The sequence below is a fragment of the Phaenicophaeus curvirostris genome, unplaced genomic scaffold, assembly GCF_032191515.1.
Source record: "Phaenicophaeus curvirostris isolate KB17595 unplaced genomic scaffold, BPBGC_Pcur_1.0 scaffold_192, whole genome shotgun sequence".
Taxonomy (NCBI): domain Eukaryota; kingdom Metazoa; phylum Chordata; class Aves; order Cuculiformes; family Cuculidae; genus Phaenicophaeus; species Phaenicophaeus curvirostris.
In genome coordinates, this window is record NW_027206808.1 from 108,373 (window position 1) to 114,825 (window position 6,453).

The window sequence follows — 6,453 nt, forward strand, 5'->3', positions numbered from 1 at the left end:
CTTGCTGTTAGGAGGGAATCTGCAGCTTGCAGTGAAAGCGCTTCCAGAGGGGAGTCTAATGAGGGCAAACATTTGATGGTAACAGCTTCCCTGCGGGAGATATTCTCTTTGCTAAAATCGCCTTATTAGCCGCACTTAAGTTACAATTCAGTACCCTATCCTAAAGCTTGCTGTTAGGAGGGAATCTGCAGCTTGCAGTGAAAGCGCTTCCAGAGGGGAGTCTAATGAGGGCAAACATTTGATGGTAGCAGCTTCCCTGCCGGAGATACTCTCTTTGCCAAAATCGCATTATTAGGCGAAAGTAAGTTACAATTCAGGACCCTATCCTAAAGCTTGCTGTTAGGAGGGAATCTGCAGCTTGCAGTGAAAGCGCTTCCAGAGGGGAGTCTAATGAGGGCAAACATTTGATGGTAGCAGCTTCCCTGCGGGAGATAGTCTCTTTGCCAAAATCGCCTTTTTAGCCGCAGTTAAGTTACAATTCAGTACCCTATCCTAAATCTTGCTGTTAGGAGGGAATCTGCAGCTTGCAGTGAAAGCGCTTCCAGAGGGGAGTCTAATGAGGGCAAACGTTTGATGGTAACAGCTTCCCTGCGGGAGATAATCTCTTTGCCAAAATCGCATTATTAGGCGAAAGTAAGTTACAATTCAGTACCCTATCCTAAAGCTTGCTGTTAGGAGGGAATCTGCAGCTTGCAGTGAAAGCGCTTCCAGAGGGGAGTCTAACGAGGGCAAACATTTGATGGTAGCAGCTTCCCTGCGGGAGATACTCTCTTTGCTATAATCGCATTATTAGGCGAAAGTAAGTTACAATTCAGTACCCTATCCTAAAGCTTGCTGTTAGGAGGGAATCTGCAGCTTGCAGTGAAAGCGCTTCCAGAGGGGAGTCTAACGAGGGCAAGCATTTGATGGTAGCAGCTTCCCTGCGGGAGATAGTCTCTTTGCCAAAATCGCATTATTAGGCGAAAGTAAGTTACAATTCAGTACCCTATCCTAAAGCTTGCTGTTAGGAGGGAATCTGCAGCTTGCAGTGAAAGCGCTTCCAGAGGGGAGTCTAATGAGGGCAAACGTTTGATGGTAGCAGCTTCCCTGCGGGAGATACTCTCTTTGCCAAAATCGCTTTATTACGCGAAAGTAAGTTACAATTCAGTACCCTATCCTAAAGCTTGCTGTTAGGAGGGAATCTGCAGCTTGCAGTGAAAGCGCTTCCAGAGGGGAGTCTAATGAGGGCAAACATTTGATGGTAGCAGCTTCCCTGCGGGAGATAGTCTCTTTGCCAAAATCGCCTTATTAGCCGCAGTTAAGTTACAATTCAGTACCCTATCCTAAAGCTTGCTGTTAGGAGGGAATCTGCAGCTTGCAGTGAAAGCGCTTCCAGAGGGGAGTCTAATGAGGGCAAACGTTTGATGGTAACAGCTTCCCTGCGGGAGATAGTCTCTTTGCCAAAATCGCATTTTTAGGCGAAAGTAAGATACAATTCAGTACCCTATCTTAAAGCTTGCTGTTAGGAGGGAATCTGCAGCTTGCAGTGAAAGCACTTCAAGAGGGGAGTCTAATGAGGGCAAACATTTGATGGTAGCAGCTTCCCTGCGGGAGATAGTCTCCTTGCCAAAATCGCATTATTAGGCGAAAGTAAGTTACAATTCAGTACCCTATCCTAAAGCTTGCTGTTAGGAGGGAATCTGCAGCTTGCAGTGAAAGCGCTTCCAGAGGAGAGTCTAATGAGGGCAAATATTTGATGGTAGCAGCTTCCCTGCGGGAGATACTCTCTTTGCCAAAATCGCATTATTAGGCGAAAGTAAGTTACAATTCAGTACCCTATCCTAAAGCTTGCTGTTAGGAGGGAATCTGCAGCTTGCAGTGAAAGCGCTTCCAGAGGGGAGTCTAATGAGGGCAAACATTTGATGGTAGCAGCTTCCCTGCGGGAGATACTCTCTTTGCCAAAATCGCTTTATTAGGCGAAAGTAAGTTAAAATTCAGTACCCTATCCTAAAGCTTGCTGTTAGGAGGGAATCTGCAGCTTGCAGTGAAAGCACTTCCAGAGGGGAGTCTAATGAGGGCAAATATTTGATGGTAGCAGCTTCCCTGCGGGAGATACTCTCTTTGCCAAAATCGCATTATTAGGCGAGAGTAAGTTTCAATTCAGTACCCTATCCTAAAGCTTGCTGTTAGGAGGGAATCTGCAGCTTGCAGTGAAAGCGCTTCCGGAGGGGAGTCTAACGAGGGCAAACATTTGATGGTAGCAGCTTCCCTGCGGGAGATACTCTCTTTTCCAAAATCGGCTTATTAGGCGAAAGTAAGTTACAATTCAGTACCCTATCCTAAAGCTTGCTGTTAGGAGGGAATCTGCAGCTTGCAGTGAAAGCGCTTCCAGAGGGGAGTCTAACGAGGGAAAACATTTGATGGTAGCAGCTTCCCTGCGGGAGATAGTCTCTTTGCCAAAATCGCATTATTAGGCGAAAGTAAGTTACAATTCAGTACCCTATCCTAAAGCTTGCTGTTAGGAGGGAATCTGCAGCTTGCAGTGAAAGCACTTCCAGAGGGGAGTCTAATGAGGGCAAATATTTGATGGTAGCAGCTTCCCTGCGGGAGACAGTCTCTTTTCCAAAATCGCATTATTAGGCGAAAGTAAGTTACAATTCAGTACCCTATCCTAAAGCTTGCTGTTAGGAGGGAATCTGCAGCTTGCAGTGAAAGCGCTTCCAGAGGGGAGTCTAATGAGGGCAAACATTTGATGGTAGCAGCTTCCCTGCGGGAGATACTCTCTTTGCCAAAATCGCATTATTAGGCGAAAGTAAGTTACAATTCAGTACCCTATCCTAAAGCTTGCTGTTAGGAGGGAATCTGCAGCTTGCAGTGAAAGCGCTTGCAGAGGGGAGTCTAATGAGGGCAAACATTTGATGGTAGCAGCTTCCCTGCGGGAGATATTCTCTTTGCCAAAATCGCTTTATTAGACGAAAGTAAGATACAATTCAGTACCCTATCCTAAAGCTTGCCGTTAGGAGGGAATCTGCAGCTTGCAGTGAAAGCGCTTCCACAGGGTAGTCTAATGAGGGCAAACATTTGATGGTAGCAGCTTCCCTGCGGGAGATACTCTCTTTTCCAAAATCGCATTATTAGGCGAAAGTAAGTTACAATTCAGTACCCTATCCTAAAGCTTGCTGTTAGGAGGGAATCTGCAGCTTGCAGTGAAAGCGCTTCCAGAGGGGAGTCTAACGAGGGCAAACATTTGATGGTAGCAGCTTCCCTGCGGGAGATACTCTCTTTGCCAAAATCGCATTATTAGGCTAAAGTAAGTTACAATTCAGTACCCTATCCTAAAGCTTGCTGTTAGGAGGGAATCTGCAGCTTGCAGTGAAAGCGCTTCCAGAGGGGAGTCTAATGAGGGCAAACATTTGATGGTAGCAGCTTCCCTGCGGGAGATACTCTCTTTGCCAAAATCGCATTATTAGGCGAAAGTAAGTTACAATTCAGTACCCTATCCTAAAGCTTGCTGTTAGGAGGGAATCTGCAGCTTGCAGTGAAAGCGCTTCCAGAGGGGAGTCTAACGAGGGCAAACATTTGATGGTAGCAGCTTCCCTGCGGGAGATACTCTCTTTGCCAAAATCGCATTATTAGGCGAAAGTAAGTTACAATTCAGTACCCTATCCTAAAGCTTGCTGTTAGGAGGGAATCTGCAGCTTGCAGTGAAAGCGCTTCCAGAGGGGAGTCTAACGAGGGCAAACATTTGATGGTAGCAGCTTCCCTGCGGGAGATACTCTCTTTGCCAAAATCGCATTATTAGGCGAAAGTAAGTTACAATTCAGTACCCTATCCTAAAGCTTGCTGTTAGGAGGGAATCTGCAGCTTGCAGTGAAAGCGCTTCCAGAGGGGAGTCTAATGAGGGCAAACATTTGATGGTAGCAGCTTCCCTGCGGGAGATACTCTCTTTGCCAAAATCGCATTATTAGGCGAAAGTAAGTTACAATTCAGTACCCTATCCTAAAGCTTGCTGTTAGGAGGGAATCTGCAGCTTGCAGTGAAAGCGCTTCCAGAGGGGAGTCTAACGAGGGCAAACATTTGATGGTAGCAGCTTCCCTGCGGGAGATACTCTCTTTGCCAAAATCGCATTATTAGGCGAAAGTAAGTTACAATTCAGTACCCTATCCTAAAGCTTGCTGTTAGGAGGGAATCTGCAGCTTGCAGTGAAAGCGCTTCCAGAGGGGAGTCTAACGAGGGCAAACATTTGATGGTAGCAGCTTCCCTGCGGGAGATACTCTCTTTGCCAAAATCGCATTATTAGGCGAAAGTAAGTTACAATTCAGTACCCTATCCTAAAGCTTGCTGTTAGGAGGGAATCTGCAGCTTGCAGTGAAAGCGCTTCCAGAGGGGAGTCTAATGAGGGCAAACATTTGATGGTAGCAGCTTCCCTGCGGGAGATACTCTCTTTGCCAAAATCGCATTATTAGGCGAAAGTAAGTTACAATTCAGTACCCTATCCTAAAGCTTGCTGTTAGGAGGGAATCTGCAGCTTGCAGTGAAAGCGCTTCCAGAGGGGAGTCTAATGAGGGCAAACATTTGATGGTAGCAGCTTCCCTGCGGGAGATATTCTCTTTGCCAAAATCGCTTTATTAGACGAAAGTAAGATACAATTCAGTACACTATCCTAAAGCTTGCTGTTAGGAGGGAATCTGCAGCTTGCAGTGAAAGTGCTTCCACAGGGTAGTCTAATGAGGGCAAACATTTGATGGTAGCAGCTTCCCTGCGGGAGATACTCTCTTTGCCAAAATCGCATTATTAGGCGAAAGTAAGCTACAATTCAGTACCCTATCCTAAAGCTTGCTGTTAGGGGGGAATCTGCAGCTTGCAGTGAAAGCGCTTCCAGAGGGGAGTCTAATGAGGGCAAACATTTGATGGTAGCAGCTTCCCTGCGGGAGATACTCTCTTTGCCAAAATCGCTTTATTAGGCGAAAGTAAGTTACAATTCAGTACCCTATCCTAAAGCTTGCTGTTAGGAGGGAATCTGCAGCTTGCAGTGAAAGCGCTTCCAGAGGGGAGTCTAACGAGGGCAAACATTTGATGGTAACAGCTTCCCTGCGGGAGATACTCTCTTTGCCAAAATCGCATTATTAGGCGAAAGTAAGTTACAATTCAGTACCCTATCCTAAAGCTTGCTGTTAGGAGGGAATCTGCAGCTTGCAGTGAAAGCGCTTCCAGAGGGGAGTCTAATGAGGGCAAACATTTGATGGTAGCAGCTTCCCTGCCGGAGATACTCTCTTTGCCAAAATCACATTATTAGGCGAAAGTAAGTTACAATTCAGTACCCTATCCTAAAGCTTGCTGTTAGGAGGCAATCTGCAGCTTGAAGTGAAAGCGCTTCCAGAGGGGAGTCTAATGAGGGCAAACATTTGATGGTAGCAGCTTCCCTGCGGGAGATACTCTCTTTTCCAAAATCGCATTATTAGGCGAAAGTAAGTTACAATTCAGTACCCTATCCTAAAGCTTGCTGTTAGGAGGGAATCTGCAGCTTGCAGTGAAAGCGCTTCCAGAGGGGAGTCTAATGAGGGCAAACATTTGATGGTAGCAGCTTCCCTGCGGGAGATACTCTCTTTGCCAAAATCGCATTATTAGGCGAAAGTAAGTTACAATTCAGTACCCTATCCTAAAGCTTGCTGTTAGGAGGGAATCTGCAGCTTGCAGTGAAAGCGCTTCCAGAGGGGAGTCTAATGAGGGCAAACATTTGATGGTAGCAGCTTCCCTGCGGGATATATTCTCTTTGCCAAAATCGCATTATTAGGCGAAAGTAAGTTACAATTCAGTACCCTATCCTAAAGCTTGCTGTTAGGAGGGAATCTGCAGCTTGCAGTGAAAGCGCTTCCAGAGGGGAGTCTAACGAGGGCAAACATTTGATGGTAGCAGCTTTCCTGCAGGATATACTCTCTTTTCCGAAATCGCCTTATTAGCCACAGTTAAGTTACAATTCAGTACCCTATCCTAAAGCTTGCTGTTAGGAGGGAATCTGCAGCTTGCAGTGAAAGCGCTTCCAGAGGGGAGTCTAATGAGGGCAAATATTTGATGGTAGCAGCTTCCCTGCGGGAGATATTCTCTTTGCCATAATCGCCTTATTAGCCGCAGTTAAGTTACAATTCAGTACCCTATCCTAAAGCTTGCTGTTAGGAGGGAATCTGCAGCTTGCAGTGAAAGCGCTTCCAGAGGGGAGTCTAATGAGGGCAAACATTTGATGGTAGCAGCTTCCCTGCCGGAGATACTCTCTTTGCCAAAATCACATTATTAGGCGAAAGTAAGTTACAATTCAGTACCCTATCCTAAAGCTTGCTGTTAGGAGGGAATCTGCAGCTTGCAGTGAAAGCGCTTCCAGAGGGGATTCTAATGAGGGCAAAGATTTGATGGTAGCAGCTTCCCTGCGGGAGATATTCTCTTTGCCAAAATCGCATTATTAGCCGCAGTTAAGTTACA